The sequence below is a fragment of the Fundulus heteroclitus genome, chromosome 3 (assembly GCF_011125445.2).
Source record: "Fundulus heteroclitus isolate FHET01 chromosome 3, MU-UCD_Fhet_4.1, whole genome shotgun sequence".
NCBI classification, from domain to species: Eukaryota; Metazoa; Chordata; class Actinopteri; order Cyprinodontiformes; family Fundulidae; genus Fundulus; species Fundulus heteroclitus.
In genome coordinates, this window is record NC_046363.1 from 4,887,738 (window position 1) to 4,905,446 (window position 17,709).

At 41.9% G+C, this 17,709-nt stretch overlaps 1 protein-coding gene across 3 annotated transcripts in view; it reads right to left on the reverse strand.

Moving 5' to 3' along the window:
- The window catches only part of zdhhc3a (zinc finger DHHC-type palmitoyltransferase 3a), a 42,623-nt gene extending 26,909 nt beyond the window's left edge, over positions 1 to 15,714 (reverse strand). For all 3 annotated transcript variants that reach the window (XR_004928348.1, XM_021311417.2, XM_021311419.2), the window contains exons 1-2: positions 15,607 to 15,714; positions 10,999 to 11,095 (exon numbers count right to left, since the gene is read on the reverse strand). The gene's annotated coding sequence lies outside the window, so the exon portion shown is untranslated. The remainder of the gene's footprint in view (positions 1 to 10,998; positions 11,096 to 15,606) is intronic.
- Between the last annotated feature and the right edge of the window lie 1,995 nt (positions 15,715 to 17,709).

The window sequence follows — 17,709 nt, forward strand, 5'->3', positions numbered from 1 at the left end:
CCATCATCTGACTGGTTTAAATCTCTAGACTCTGCCATTTCTAGATTTCTTTGGAAAGATAAACCCCCACGTATTAGCTTAAAGACAATACAGAAGACTAAAGACAGGGGAGGATTAGATCTGCCTAACTTCCATAACTAAATAGGCTACAATACATCTCTAAATGGATAAAAAATAGTCTTTTAGATGAGCCTTGGTTAGATATAGAACAGGAAATAAGCAATAATATCATGATTTCAGATCTGCCGTTTATAAGCTCAAATATAAAACGGCATACATGCTTCAAATATATCAACATTAGTTCTACTCTGACAGCATGGTGGGAGTTCCTCAAAATGACAAAGTCATCCCTTATCCCATGCAGTCGTACACCTATCTGGAATAACCCTGATATCCTACAAAATAATAAAATGATAAACTTTACATACTGGAAGAATAAAGGTATTAAATATCTGGAACATCTACTTGACGGAACCGAGTTCATCAATTTTGCTAAACTAAATATGCAATATGGCATTAGTAAAAATAAATTCTTGGAATATGAACAACTTAAATCTATAATTAAAAATAAATATAAGCATATTAATGGTGGTTTACAAGTCCCAACTAATATAATAGAGTTCTTAGATTTAACCCCCCCCAAACTACTGTCTAAATCATACAGGACACTGACTAAAATAGATGATTCGATATCTCTTCCTATAATGAAGTGGGAAAAAGATTTATCAGGCACCTTTGAACAAAATTTCTGGGCTCAGACATGTCTAAGAACTTTCAAATTGACTAGAAACACCAACTTACAACTAATACAATACAAAATCCTTCACAGAGTACATTATACAGGACAAAGATTATTCAAGATGGGTCTGGCACAATCTAATATCTGCCCACATTGCATAGGCAATCATCCTGATAATTATTTTCATGCGTTATGGTTATGCACACCAGTCCAGAGGTTCTGGACACAGATATGTAAGGACTTATCAAGGTGCTTGAGCTGTAAGATTACACCATCCCCATCAGTTTGCCTGCTCGGTAATTTTGAGGAAAGTCCTCTGAAAAAAGAAATAGTTTACATGGTTTTTACTGCTTTATGCATCGCAAAGAAAACTATCCTCATGAATTGGAAAAGTAAACAAAATCTCAGTATCAATCAGTATAGAGATCTTTTGTTGGATCATATTAATCTAGAGACAGCATCTGCTTCCACATCTGATTGGTCTTTTTGGGCTCCTCTGATCAACACCATCACTTAGTGGAATAGGGGGCGGTGGGTTGCTTCCTGCAGGGCGCAGTGGCTGGATGGAGGGGTTCCTGGGGCCCTGGGGGCACTTGGAGTAGGGCGCCTGGTGGATCCGGCTCCGGGGTCTGTTGCCCCCATCTGGGAGGAGTTTGGGAGGCCTACGGGTGGCCTACAGCAGCCGCTTGCGGCGCTCTTTGGGAGCTGCGTGTTGACGGACGTGGGTTACTGACCTGGTAGCTGTGCTGCCGCTGGGTGGGGCCGGGGTGGGTCTGGGGGTCTGGGGTCCTCGGGCGCGGGCCCCGGCGGGGCCTCGGGGGTTCCGGTTCCGGGGGGTGTGCCGCTTTTGGTGTGGGCCGGCGCGCGCCCGGGTGTCCGCCCCTGCACGGGGCCTCTGGTGCGCTGGGGGGTCTCGGGGCCCGTTGAGCTGGTAGGGGGGCATGGTCATTAACACCTCTGGGCAGATGCTCTTCTCCTTTATTGGACAGGCACTCTGCCAGTGGGGGGAGGGGGAAAGGAGGGGGAGTAGGGATCTACCCAGCCTGGATGTCTACTGTCGAATGTATGGTGAGTTGTTTGAACGTTAGTGTTGGGGAGGGATTAAATCCACGGGTGGGGGGGGGGGGGGGGGGGTGGGGGGGGTTGACGTTCTGGTGGGCTTGTGTCCGGCCCCCTGTCCCGGTCCTGGTCTGTGTCGTCTTCCGGTGCGGGTTTCACCTGGGGGGTGGGGTTGGGGTGGCTCGTGCGGGCCGGCTGGCCAGGGTCCCCCCCTCTTATTATTATTATTATTATTATTATTATTTATTTATTTATTTATTATTATTTATTTATTTATTTAGTTTAAGTAGGCTTGGTGGGTGGGCTGGGGGGGGCTTAGGTGTTGGTCCTGGTGGGTGGTTGGCTGGCGGGCCCTGCGGCCTCTCCCTGGCCCCCGGGCTACGGTGGTGCCGCTGGCGAGGCCCCCTTCTCTAGGTGGGGCTTTCGGGGAGCGGGGGTGCCTATTGGAGTCAGTAGGGGAGCTGGCTCCCTGGGTTGGCTTCCCAGTCATTTGCTCCCCATCCCCGGACTCCTCCCTCTGCCTGCTCCATCACGCCGCCACACATGCAGGTCATGAGGGAGGGGGCGTTACTGGAGGTTGCCACTTTCTGGTGACGCCCCTCTCCCCAATTTTATTTTGCATCTTAGACACTTTCACTTCAAACATTTTTCACATCACACACTCATATAGGCCATGGTAGGGGGGGGGGTGGGGGGAAGACGTCTGGGAGGGGGCTTATGTTGTGTGGGCCTCACCTCGGACGGCTCCCTTCACCTCCTCTCCCACTTAGACATTGAGGGTTCTGGGCAGTCACACGGAAGGGGTGCGCTGGCAACAGCTACCTTCCGAAAGGGGGGTGGGCTGTGCCGTGCATCCCCTTCGGCGCTCCCAGTTTTTAAACGCACTTGAGAACAACATGCAACAACACAACATTTGAGCAGGCGTAGGGAGGGTCGGGGTCTTCTGCACACCCCCGTTCTCCGATGGAGGCAAGGAGTCTGGGGCCTGGAGGAGGTGCGGGCCACTGTGTCCGGGGTCTTGGCGGGGGGCTGCGGTGTGCAGTCAGCGGCCTACCAGGTCTGGGGCTGATGCCTCCGCTCCCCCCAGGGGGCGGGGGGCAGGGATGGCAAGGGTAAGGTGGGGGGAGGGAGTGGGTTTATTAGGTATTTAGGGGGAGGGGGGGGCTCTGGCCGGGTGGCTCGTGCGGGTCGTGTTGGCCCGCCCTCTTGGGGGGGCCCGGTCCGGGGGGCGTCTGGTCGGGGGCCGGGGCCGGGGGTCGGGCACAAGCAGTCGTATAGTCGATTTGGGGTGTCCCCCCCCCTTTGGTCAGTGTTGGATGTGAGTGTTATGTGGGAATGTGTGTACAGCGTCTTTTTTTTTTTTTTTTTTTTTTTTATTTTGTGTGGCGAGTGGGGCACAAGGGAGGGATGGGGTGAATGAGGTTTTTTTTTTTTTTTCCCAGGTATGGGTGTGGTCCGCTCCCTCTCCCAAGAACATCTCAAGTCTCCGATAGGTGCGGAGCCCATCCCCCCACGTCCTGCCCTCCTCCACTTCGTTGGCGGGCGCCTTGGCCCCCTGGCGCATTGGTTGGCTTCGGGTTTGGGGCGGGTTCCCGGGCGTGCGCCGGCCCGCTCCTCGCGGCCTCTTCACGGGGCCTGGCCCCCCGGGGGGCGGCCGGGGCCCTCGTCGCGGGGGCGGGGCGCCCCTGGGGCCTCTGGCCCTCAGGGCCCATGGCCGGGACCACTTCAGCGGGGCTGGCTGCCGGCGGAGCCCACGGGCTCGTCTCCGCGGCTCTTGAGGGCGTCGGCATTGCGGTGGCTGGGGGATTTCCTCGGGGTCGTCTCTGCTCCTTCCTTGGGGGGGGGGTTGCAGATATCCTGTGTCGGCCCCTCCTGGGCGACCTGCTTTAGGGACCCCTTTGGGAGTCCGGGGTTACGGGTCCCCTGACGCCTGCCTCTGTGCTCGGGGAAGGTGGGTCTTTGGTTCTCCACAATCACTATCAAGCTATTTCTGGATAATCTTCACCTAAACTAGTGCACTTTCACATCTCCCACTGGTGCTGGGTCCCAGGTATTAAGTGTTCACTTATATACAGTAATCTTATAATTTATTTATTTATTTATTTATGTTGTGTCACTTTCTTTTTTCAAATATCACATTACACATGTCAGCTTACATAATAATATATATGATTTAGCAATGGCATCTAGGTGTTATTAGAGTGTATCTGTTGCTTTATGTCTGTTGGTTGGGCTGTTCTTTTTGTGTCTCTTTCCAGGTGATGGAGCAGACAGAGGACATTTTATCATTCTCTTCCTTTTATCTCCTCTTTCTTTCACCTCTACTCTTTTTTTTTCTTTTCTTTCACTTTTTGTTCTTCCTTTACTCTCCCATTGTCATGTCCATATAATTTGAAATTCTCCTTGCAGGAATCATAATAAAGCTATTTACAAGCATAAATCAAGTGGAGCACTATGGCGAAAGCTGTTTGCTCCACTTGTAAAAGCAAAATCTGTCGAGCTCCATCTGGCATTGAGATATCAATTCCTATTGCCATAGTGCTAGACAGGACACTGGGAGAAGAAGAAAAAAAAAAAAAAAAAAAAAAAAAGAGAAGAAGAAGAAAAAAAAAAAAAAAAAAAAAAAAAAAAAAGACCAAAATGTTACATCACAGTATTTTCAATAATTATCTCTGTATTTGACTGTATTTTTCTTTTCACGCATACCTGTATGTGTTAACCAAACTACTGCAGTAAAGTGGCTAGTACACCGTCACCTCCATAATAAAATTATCACAGGCTTTCTAGAAGTGATGCTATTTTCAGGGCAGTGTCACTAACGTAGGAATCACATGACATGACGGTTGTAGTGTAAATATTAGGAGTGTAAATCAGCAGCTTTATCGTGATACGATGTGGTTTCAATTATTGGAGTTGTGATTCGATCTGATTCGATAGCGACTTAAAGGCTTGGATTTTCATTTAGCAAAAAGTAGAAACACAAAAATTATCCAAGTTCCTGTTTAATTTTCTTGTAAATATTTATTTTCGTGCCCATGCTAACTTATGAATGTGACCTGAGTCGCGTTACCTGAGTAACGGACTTACACGGGAATCCAAAATGAGCCCTGCTGCTCGCCACAACTGTTGTGCGATCTAATTCGGCCTCCGTAATTAGGTGCTTACAACAGTAATCAAACGCACACCGCCCCCCAGGGTCAGGAGGTAAATTGATTAAGAGGAGTTCCCAAATCCATTATAACTTGGGAGAGGAAATATTGCGATGCATCGATTTTTCAATTATTTTAACCACACCTATTGGATCGTAAATAATAATTTTAACAATGCAGTCAGACCTGTTGGCGTATCAAGTTTGAAATGTTTCCAAATAGACTAGGCCCGGTCCAGCACATGTTGCTCTGTGTTCGCACATTGCTAGTTGCTGTGCATGCTCTGCGTAACCGCCGTTGCAAACATGAAATAGAAGTGACTAGATTGCCGTAACTGTATTGCCATGTATGATATTAATTTAAGAAAAGCAATGACTGGATCGGAATGCTGGATCGGCATCAATCATCCGATATCCGATCCAGCTAACCTTAAATTGGTCTACATCAGGGGTGTCAAACTCAATTTCACCAAGGGCCACTTCAGCATATTGGCCACCCTCAACGGGCCACATTGACTGTATAAATCAGGAATGCCCAAGTGCAGTCCTTCAGACTGCAACTTTTAGATGCGTCCCTGCTAAAAACATACCCCAGACAAAAGGTTGAATTCTTTCATTAAATTAAACAACATCTCATATTGTTAAATAACTGATTTTATGTATTCAAGTGTTAAATATTACATTTCAGTTTGCATGGATGTAAAATTACTGCTCAGTTTAAACATTACAATACTTAAATCAGTGTGTAAAGATAAGCAGAGAAAGAACTTAAACTAGTTTTGATATTAACTCTAAACTTCAAAAAACTTTTTTGTTATTTATTACACAACGACCATGTAACAAAACAATTAGGTGATGTTGCCTGTCCTTGAACTCAAAGCTGATCCCTCTTCACCCTGTCACCAACTCACACACATCCTCATTCACCAGCTGTGTTCTGTAAATAAACACAAAACATGTTTTGTCCATGTTTGGTGCTTCCAAACATGGACAAAACACGGGCTGCATGGAGTCGAAACTGTGGCATCAAATCAGGGGGCAGTAGATGGTAAAAGTCCTCGATTGAAACATCACAGAACTTTGCTTTCAGGCCACTGTCGCTTTGAAGCTCAATTAACTCCATCTGAAGGCGGTGGGGCGCACTGCAGACATCGGCGGTGAAAGGATTGGCAAAGATGTCAAAAGCAGAGCGCTGCGATCTAAAGTCAGAAAAGCGCCGATCAAACTCGTTTATTAACAGAGTTAGTTTGGTAGTTAAACGAGCACATGAAAAAGCACCGGGAGAAGAAGCCGAGATGATCTAACAAGCAGGAAAGTGGATGAGATTGTTTTGTTCCACCTGGCACTTCCATAGTTGAGTTTGCGCTGGAAAGCTGTGATCATGTCGGACATCTGTGTGATGACTTGTTTAAACTTGCAGTTTTTGATTTAGCTGAGCAAGATGCTCAGTGACGTCACATAACATAGCAAAGTCACACAGCCATTTTGGATCGGACAGTTCAGACAAGGGTTTTCTTTTGTTCTTCATCAAAAGATTAATTTCTTCTCGAAGTTCAAAAAATCGTTTGAGTACTTTGCTACCACTCAGCCACCTTACTTCTGTATGGTACTGCACATCTTCAAGCTCTGAACCCACCTCCTGCAAAAACATCTGAAACTGGCAGTGAATAAAGTTGACTGTTTTCATGACCTTGGTCATCACATTATCCAGCTCCAGAACTTTTCCACACAGCGCTTCCTGATGGATAAGGCAATGATACGTGATGAGCGGCATCTGATTGTTGCTTTTTTGCATTGTTTCTTTCATTAGTCCAACCAAGCCTGTTTTTCTTCCACACATCGCAGGTGCACCGTCTGTAGTTAGTCCCACCAACCTTTCCTACGGCAATTTATTTTTACAGACAGACTTCTCCACTGCATCAAATATGTCCCGACCAGTTGTGGTTCCATGCAGCGCCACTATATCCAGGAGCTCCTCAGTTACAGACAGGTCTGGCTTCACCCCTCTAATAAAAATGGACAAATGCGCTGTATCCACGTCGTCTGTGCTTTCATCCACAGCTAATGAAAAAGCCAGACAGCTGCCCATTTCTTTGGCCAGCTGTGTCGTTAAATTTCCGGCTACCCTTAACTCGTTCCGCGATGGTATTTCTTGACAAACAGACATTTTGAAAAGTCTGTACTTTAGGTGTCACACACCTTTAGCATACACTGCTTCAAAAAAGCATCTTCCGAAAAAGATTTTGAAACTCTGCGATTTCTTCAGCCACAATAAAGCTTGCTATCACCGCTGCATCATTTTTGGCTGTGGCTTTTGTAAACAATTTCTGCTGCAATTGCAACCTGCCTCTTTAATCTGCTGCAATTTTTTGTTTTTCTTAAAGGCTAAATTTTGCATACTTAGCTCCGTGTTTGGTTTCAAAATGCCGATGTATATTGTATTCTTTCACAACGGACACTGTCCCAGAACACAAAAGACATACTGGTTTTTCACCTTGAAGTACAAACAGATATTCGTTTTCCCATCGTTCATGAAACCAATTTGTGCTCAAAACCTATTTTAAGTCTATCAATGAGCTTGTAAAATGGTGCTGGGGGGGAGAGGGCCACATAAAATGATGTAAAGGGCCACATGTGGCCCGCGGGCCTTGAGTTTGACACATGTGGTCTACATGATTGGATATATTGTATATTCAGTGTTTCCCGCAGCCCTATCTTGGCGAGGCAGCCGCCTCACCAAACTCACGCTACCGTCTCGCCAACATTCCAAAACAAAATACAAAACAAAAGAACGAAGTTTTAATTAATTGCCGTCGCTGTCTATAGCAGCTCTTGCCGCCGCCTACACTTCCCCGATTATACATCCCAAAAATCACCTTTGCATCTGTCTCCACTGAGAGCAACATTAACAAGTGATTGGGTTCCTTGTTCCAACCGAGATGCTACTTTTCCGATCAAAACACAGACCGGTGTTATGCCGAAAAGTGCATGCATATGCATCCCCTGTCGCGGGAGCGTGCTTCGCTCTGTACAACTGAATATCGACGAAGAAAACAGATTAAAATGTGACCGACGCAGTTACTTGTTCTTAAATTAACAATATCAAAACGTTTTATTAAACCTCTTGTGGGGAAAAAAACTGTTGTTATTTGGCAGATTCATTAACAAAATTACGGGTGTTATGAACAACATTAAATCCAAAGTTTTTATCCGAGGTAAGGCTGATTTATTTGTTGTGGTCTCTTGTCATTCACACACAACAATAAACCGTGAGAGCTGACGTGAGTTTTGAAACTGCAAAGCTTTGTCTTAAGCGGAAGATCAAAAGTGCATCTGCACAGCACCGCGTTCATAGACCAGTGTGATGCATTTGGAAGCGTCAGAAAGCTATGATGCATTCAGGAGCATGGGACATTTCAAATTTACAAGAGGCATAAAACGGAATAGAACTTAACTCATACCGTAATGTATTTATCCAGAAACAGTGTGGGCTTTCTTACAATACTGAATGCTCTATAATTGTATTTCTGATATTTTTTGATTATGTACATCTGTTAGCTTTTTATTCTGAAAAATCTATTACATATAATATAATATTACAGCAGCAAATTATCAAAGTTTTTCAGGGGATGCATTTTGTGTTCGTCTCTAGAATCCTCGCCGATGATATGATATCGTGTGTGATGAGTGCAGGTGAAATTAAACTGAGATAAGAAATTTCGAAAGAGCGATATGACTGAAATAAATTCAACCTGTAAGTTCAATTTCAAATTCCAACCCTGTATTTTTATCATAAAAATTTGACTTTGTTCGTGGAGAAATGTTACGATCGTTTTTAGAACAGAACTGTGAATAATAATAATAAGATGAATAAACCTCACCTAATCTGATCTGTTTTATGTGGTGCTAGTAATTCAAATTAAACTAATTTTATGCAAATGGAGATTACCATACCTTGTTAAAACATGATGATAACATCATGTGAAAAAATAATGTTTTAAGAATAATAATAAAAAACAAAGGTTGTTTTTGAAGAATTGATCATTCACTTCTTTTTTTTTTTGCCTTTTATTCAATTTAAAACATGCACTCTGACTCTATTGTTTAAATAATCACCTGTCTTGAAAGCTTCCAAAATACATCAGGGAGACTCTATTTTTCAAAATTCTCCCCTCTGGGGCTCGGGCACCAGCATACGTGCACCCTCCTACCTGATAGTGTGTGGCCTGCTGCTGTAAAAAAGTTTGACTGCCCTGAAACTGATAATCAAAAATTACATTTTGCAAGTAGTGTCAGACCAAATTCTGACACCACGTGCAAAATGTGCCACAAGTAAATCATGTAAATAGAATAAAATGTAAATAAATGCAAATGAAAGTGTTAAAGTGTTACAGCTCCTAAACAGTTTCGAGTTCCGTCATTGTGTCCCCCCGAACACCCCCCCGGCAGTCTTCCACGCAAAAACTGGTTCCGGCCAACAACTCATCACCCCGCCTAAGCAAATTCCTGCGGGAAACACTGATATTTATGTGGATAAATAAAAGTTTTTTTGTTTTTTTTGTAACGTACCTTGACACGTCTATGTGTATCAGTGCTATACAAATAAACTGTTCAGAGTTGTAGAGCAGAAAAAAGCAGTTGTGTGAACTTGAGTTTTAATTTCAAACTGATGGTTATCAAAATGACGATACTAGGTGGAATGCATACTGAACTTTCCTGATCCACAGTGAAGCATTGTGTAACAGGATTGCAAACAAAACAGTGTTAAGTACAAATACCACAGCTAAACATACAAGGCTGACAAGACATTCTACCCTGCTTGTTCACTGCGAAAGGTAACAATGTTAAACAAGTTTGCCCTCTAGTCCATGCCTCTTAGTTTCCACCAAGACCGGATGTACCGAGCCGCCGGTAGTCAGACAGGAAGCTCCACCACTTTTAATTAATCATCTTTCAAACATGTATTCAATTTATTTATATTCATTTAGAATGTATTTCCTATACACCCACTACTCACAACAGCATTCACCATCTTTTGGGGGGGGGGGGGGGGGGGGGGAGATTTTCCTTCGTCTTAACCTTCCATTACTGTCTCAGAATACAGCTTTTATATGAGCAGCCATCTTCTATTTCTCCCCATCTTTCCTTTTTCTATCAATTTTTCCTGTCTGTCTCTTTTTGTGTTTCCATCTTAATCAGGTATGTTTATATATGGTTATATTTTGAAGGCCTCTCTTTCCTACTTGTGGACTGAATGTAAATTTCTTTAAAACTAGATCTACCAGAGTTTAGAATAATTTTCAGTGTAACTTTATTCAGTGTTTATTTTATTACATTTGGGATATGTTTCTGATTTGTTCACGTGGTCTCTGTTTTTCATCCGTTTTCAGACTCAGGAAGGTGGATTTTTGTTTCCAGCAGACTGACATTTGGTGATGTGCGACAATCAGAGCAAACTGTATTTTTGTAGGACACCTGAAAATGACCATAAAGTAACTTACTTGTTGAGAACGTGCTATATTGAGCCTTAACGTTTATGAATACAGTTTAAGCTGAAGCGATCATCCTTGTATTTTTTGTATTAGGCAATCGCTTCCAATGCAAGGGATACAAATTCTATTGGAGATAACTAGTTGGCTCAATTTAAGCATTTATTGTTTTAATAACCGCTGTATGTTTCCCCCAACACAACAGCCTCTGCTGACGTCTCTGCGGCTAGTAGACGCAATTTCTGAGGATGGCTGCACTAAAAGCTCCCACAAAGTCATTCCCGACTTCATGGGAGCTTTTAGTACAACCATTGTCAAAAATTGGGTAGATTTAAAAAAAAAAAACACATATATTTGTCAAAGCAGGCAAAATATGTCACGATTCTGCTCACTTTCTCTCCTGGTGGGAATGGGAGAGTGTGGGAGTTTATCTGATTGTGAAGCGAAGGCATGTGACTGAGACACAGAGAGCTGGAAGTAGGAGCGATGACAGACGTAACCTAGGATGCGATCTGGCGCTACGTAAACTAATAATTGTAATAACATTAACCATGCACACGTACAGATTTCTAATAATTTACTACATGCCGTGATCTTCTTGGAGGGGAAAGGTCTTGTTAGCAGGCAGGTCACCCTCCTTGCAGGATGGTAGGGGAAACACTGGATAGGAAGGAGGAGACAGGTGGGGTGAAAGAGTAAGCTCCGTAGGAAGAAATGGAGCAAAAGTTGGGAAAACTTGAAATGACTCCCTAGTCTGAACATATTAAAGGGTTCTAACAGTACGCATGTGCACAGCAGATTGGATCTAACAACGTTAAGTCAGGCCCTGCCATAGTTACACATTTTTACATAGATTTTATAGTTAAATAAAGTTAAAAAGTCAGCATCAATAGAAAAGTCAGAATATATTAAAGGGGTGACGAAAAATGTACTACCAAGTCTGGTTCTGTTTATCTTTTACTATCTTTCAATGGCCCTAATTTGAGCTCATTTAATTTACCACCTTGTGTAATTATCTTTGGATTTGTTTATTTGCAATCGTATTCTTATTTCCTTAATCATCAAAAAAATTTTTTTAAAAGTTCAACAACAGGAATGCAAAGAATACACTTACTTAATGCTTTTTTAGATTAAAGTTTGTTCCATCCGATTAACTAATAACAATTTGCTTAGACGGACCTTCTTTTAGTGTTGCAGTGTGGCCACCATCTAAAGTGGGCGCCACTGCTCACCCTTAAGCGGAGCCAGACCACAGTAGTTGTTAGAGATCAGCAGAGGTATGTCAGAACAGGAACGTGAAGCAGTCCAAATCTGAATCTGGTGTGGGATTATGTAATACCAGGGTTTCTGCTACATGTATTTGACCGTGGCACACCGCCACACCAAAATAAAAGCCACTACACCTTCAGAGTGAATTCAAAAATATGATAAAACAATGTAAAGCTTTTGATATAGCATAGTTACTGTATATTTCTGCACTTACTTTAATCAAAATGATTTTAAATTAATTTAAATATCATGAAAGGTTAAAATTTACTTTATTTTGAAAAAAACAACAACACCACCAGCTCCTGTCTGCCTTGCTGCAACGCTGCTAGTGAATAAAGCTACTGGAGGCTACTGGGAGCTGTATTGCTCTCGGTAGTCAAGGAAAACTAAAGACACCACGGTTAAACTAAATCCTACAGGGAACCCTGAACACTGATAAATGACAACAAGAATGCAAATGCAGCACCCTTTATGTGGTTCTGTTTTTAAATATAAACACTCAACAGCCACCTAAATAGCGCCATTCAGCCATGCTGCATGGCAGTGCAGTGTCAGCTTCTCAACCAAAATTTACTGATGTGCCCAAAAGGTAAGGATGCAAGAGAAAAGCTTACAAAAACATGCAGGATGATGCCAAAAGCACGGTTGATGGTGAGCGCTTTTGTGAGGATTATAAGTTCTTTGCATATATTATTCTATTCATCTTATTTGTTTCTATTCAGTAACCTAATAGGTTCCTGTTTTGTTATATAATGTGTGAGAAAACCAAGCGTTTTTGTTTATCCAGTATTTAGGAAGATTAAAGTATTATAACAAAGCGGCTCTTTTTTAAATTCAGTAGTTAGAATGTTTCCCTTCATGTTATGGGAACATAATATGAAGTGCTCCAGCAAGATCAATTTAGCCTGGACACGGATTAGGGTGCTGCATAGAGTTTGTCTGTTCTGCATGTGCATGTATGGGTTCTCATCCGGGTACGCCGGCTTCCTCCCACAGTCCAAAAACATGGCTGCTAGGTTAACTGGTTGTAAGTGTGTTTGTACATAGACAGTAGTTTATAAATTGCATCAAACTACACCAGTCAGACTTGTACTGACTTATACTGACTTCTTGTTTTTTAGGTCTGCACCAGCGATCCTGATTTTCTTTCAACAGAACTGCAATCATCTAAATCAGGTGTGGTAAAGCAGGGAAATATCTAAAATATGCAGGGGAGTGTGCCTTGAGGTCCAGGTTTAGGAAACACTGGTGTATACAAACTTATTACGGACCAACTAAATAATAAAAGAATGAAAGAAGTGTACCAAAAATAATCCACCAGGTTAATCTGAGAGAAAATAAAGAAAATCAAGCACAAGAAAATTTCTGCCTCACAGCATTTGGTAACTTATCTGTTTTTACTGAACTCAAGAAAAGCTTTAAGGAACAAGGAGTTTATTGATGTACTGATGAAATTTAAACAGTAAGAGCTTTTACTTTTGGAAGAAAAATAACCTTGATATTTCCATATCTACCTGCAGATCAAATATAAAATTATTATGATGCTCTAGTTAACAAGGGGATTTCTATCTACAGTAAATGTTATTTTTCAACTCTCAGGCCATAATCTTCCTTTACTATTACAAAGTTGAAGTTTAAATGTGCTATGGTTCCAAGGTCAAATACTTCAGAAGGTTTTTATATGAGTCTTTGTGGAATCATCGCCAATTTGATAAGGATAGTCAAGGCGGCTTTGGAGCTCCAACCCCCTATGACACACACATCAGGAATGTGTGTTGGCTGTTAATTTGCTGTTCTTCCTGGCAGGACATAGACTTCCAGGAGGAATAAAAGGTTTCTAGCTTACAAGGTAGACACGTTAGGGTACCGTCACTGCTCCTGATCTTAACCAGAACGTCACATCTCTGCAACTTCCCGATCAGTTGCTTCAACATAACTGTTAGGAAAAAAAACACGGTGTTAGTGAGTCCTGTCTGCTATCCAATTTTCTGGCACCCAGAGAGGGAGAGACTACATTTTGATTCCTGATGTGGGAAGATTTTGCCGAGCATTTTCCCATAACCACATCAGACCAAGTGCAGCCTGCGGTTGCACCGTCTTTAAAGCAATCCCCCGAGGACAACTCAAAGGACCCTTTAGAGACAGTCAGGCACTGGATCATGCCGTCAGTGGGTCTTCTGCCACATAAAACCTATTATGGACCACGGGGAGAGTAGAGGACAAGGAGCTACTAGGATGGGCTGTACCCCTCCTTCAGTCCCCAACCTGTGAGACAGAGTTAGATCATCAGAGAAGATGACAGGACTATAACACTAGTTTGAAGAGAACTGTACCGCAGCTCTGAGTGCCCGAATTGCTTGACCAACAAGTTACTGAAGGTTCTGTAACTTTATTCTAACCAAATCCCCTTGAGTTTCTGATCAGTAGATTTTTTTGTTTTTAATAGACTGTTTTACCACACTGTCTTTAACGAATGTATAATAACAGATTTTTCTAACGGGAAAGGAAAATTATTCACACACGATTGATAATTAGACTCTTTAGCTAACTGTGAAATATATTATACTGATATACCTATTAGATTATATTGTGGTGGGATTTTAATCAGCTTAATATACACGATAATCACTGGTTGTCTATTCTTCTTTTCTTGTAATGGCAGGGCTGGGGACTACCGCCGATGTGTGGCTTCAACGACTCAATGTTTGATTTACCTGATGATGAGAATTTTTTAAATCAAGTTAATAGTGCTTTATTTCTTATATTTTTAACGTTTAAGTACCTTTAAATTAAAAAGCAACTTATTTGAGATGAGAACACAAATGCACAATCAGGATTCTATCAAAAATTGGAGATAAATTAAAACTTATTTCAGGATTAAACATTATTTTTTTTTTTAAAACGTGCGATGCAAATGAGTTCTTGTTTCATGGCAGAATACTCTGTTGGCATTTCTCAGCTTAACTACTTGTTACAGTCTTCATTAAAACAACTTTTTGGCTGATATAAAGGCACAATAACAATTTCTTCTGACAAGATAATTTCTCAAACATTTTCTGGCAATATCTAAAAAAAGAAAAAAATGTTCACGGTAAAATGTGTATGATTTTTGGTCACCATTTTTTTTCCCATTGTAAATGACGGGACAGAAATGACACTGCTGATGTGAAGCTATACACTTGATCTTAGCATCATTTCAATTTTTAATGCTTTTACATAAAACTGTTTGTTATGGTGGTCTTTTAAAATTTTGCCCCCAAACCTACTCAGTGCGAACATATGGAAGCTGCTTCAGTACAACACCTTTCTCTAATCGTCCTGTTTCTAAATCATCTCTCTCTCCATAACGTAAAGCTTTAGGACGGACGGTACCTGAAGCTGGAGGAGCCGTCACAGATGAGTGAAACCAAAACACACATACTGGATCTTTTAATGCGAGCAGCAGATACAAGATAACTTATTACTAGTCGTACAATATGTTGTTATTTTGGTGTCTATTGCTTTTTCCGGAAATGAAGTGGGTCACTGATGCCCAGCTTGCTCTCTTTCGACATGCGCCAATGTGCGTCTCTGTTGGTGCTAAAGACAAGCTAACAGAGACATCTTTAGACAAAATAGAGATGACAGTGTCATTATTGGTCACAATAAAGGTCGCGCGTACGGTAAGAACTGACTTCAAGCAAGTTTTCCCGGGAGTTTCATATATTTTAACAGTCCACACGAACCGAAAGTCACCTCAGTCCATCTAGCTAAAAGCTAGCCGTTCGGCTAATGTGGGAGTATTTCAATTTCTCTGCTAGTTTTTGTCCCGGATTTATTTTAGCTTTAAAACGGTGGCCACCCAGCGGCGTTTCCTTTGGTCTGAAAGTAACAATGACTTTTTAGATTTCACTGTATCTCACCTTGAAGATAAGCATCCTCCGCTCGCTTCCCCCCCTCCTCCTTCTCCGTCTGCCTTAGTGACATCAGCTACCCATCTAACAACATCAGGGCGCGATGACGTCATGAGCAGAGCCAATGGGATTATCAGAAACATCACAACTTCCTGGTATCGCGAAATAAACCAAGTAAAAAATATTATATACTCAAGAATTAGGAGCTACTGCATGTGTAGCTCCAAATGAGTGCTGTGAAAGAGTATTCACCATTTACGGATATACTGCTTTATTTTCGCACATGTTTCAGATCATAAAACATTTTAAATGACATGAAGCTCATCTAAATACAAATGCAGTTTTCAAATGATACTTTTATTTAAGTAAAAAAAAAAACAGCAATCTAAAATTTTCTGACTCTGTGTAAAAATTGTATTTCCTCCTCTTGTTGAATAATGAACTGTTCATCTAAAAAAAACAAAAAAAACCATTGGTGACTTGTGAAACACTGTGTTTTTACCTTCTAGCATAACTGATACTGAAGAAGCCTCGCCTGACTGAATTCCAGGGATCTGCAGTGTCTTCAGCTCAGCCCATCCAGTGATGTGCTTCCTGTTGGTTTCAACATCTCATCAGGATGCTGAGTCGATCTGTGCAATAAAAATTAAAGCTGCAAGCAGTGTTGAACTGCCCTCACACCTCGTCAAGAGGCTGTTGTTTTAATGCTTCTCAAAGGTGCTGTACAGATATAAGGCCATGGCCACAAAATGTTCATCTACATATCAGTTCAGGGCTAGATTAAGATCTATGAAATTCAGTTTGGTGCAGATCGGATGATAAATGTAGAAATTAGAGCAATAGAATGGACATGGAGTGAGATCAGATTTTGCATTGCCGCCAAAAGCCACAACCTCTGGCCAAAAGTCGGAGTATTTGAATCAACTTGTCTTTTTTCACTGGTCAGTTTCATGTTGATTATGTTAAGGGGTCAAATATGGACCCTGAAAGTAAAATATTAGACTTCTTGTTCTCAGGAGATGGGTCTTGGGTGATTTCAGCAAATGTCTCTGTGATTGTGTTGAGCCCTGGTCTGTGATGACACACACATAAAGTTTGGTACAGCTCTGACCTCAAGAGTGAAAATTGTTAAACCTTGATCTTTTATGGCAGGAAGTCAGATTTTAGGGCTTGGTCTTGCCCACATGCTTTTCATCTTTTATCCTGTGCCATGTCCAGCTTCATGGCAAACAGAGTGGTACTCTGGTTGCCATAGTTATGCCAAACATATTTGCTTTACCAAGGAAGGCTTTATACTTAGAAATACTGCCTTGATGCCCAACTTGATAATTTGTTTTGTTGATTTAATTCAATTAAATTTTATTTATATAGCATCAATTCTCAACACATCATCTCAAGGCACTTTAGAAAGTCAAATTCAATCAAATCTTCCACACAAATTGGTTGAAACGTTTCCTATCTAAGGAAACCTAGCAGATCACATCGAGTCTTGACAAGCAGCATTCGCTTCTCCTGAAAGAGCGTAGAGCCACAATGGACAGTCGTCTGCTTTGTCGATGGCTTTGTTGCAATCCCTCATACTAAGCATGCATGAAGTGACAGTGGAGAGGAAAACTCTCCTTTAACAGGGAGGAAAACCTCCAGTAGAACCAGGCTTTCCTTTTTGACACAGCACATAGTTAGAATGGCTTAGGTTACCCTGAGCTATCTCTGTAGTTATGCTGGTATAGGCTTAGTCTGCTGGAGGACATCAGGATCTTTTTTTCTCACCCTGTCAAGTTTTCCTACTGTTCTCCAATTTGCATTATTTGTTGTTAATTAAATTTTTTAGTTTTTGTTCTCTGTCCTTTTTCTCTTCATAGTAGGTACACCTAGTCTGACGTTGTTAGTTGTGACATATATATAAATAAAATTGAATTGAAAATAGAATTTAAAAAATTTATAAAGATCAGAATTCTAAAAACTACCTAAAGTCAGGCAAATTTGCCCGCCAATCAAGGAGTTTGGATTCTGCCTCTCCAATAGTTAACCTCCCTCTGAGATTTTGGTCATAAAATTTAATGCTAAGTTTAGCTTCATTTGAAAAGAGGACCTGGGACCACAGAGCACCAG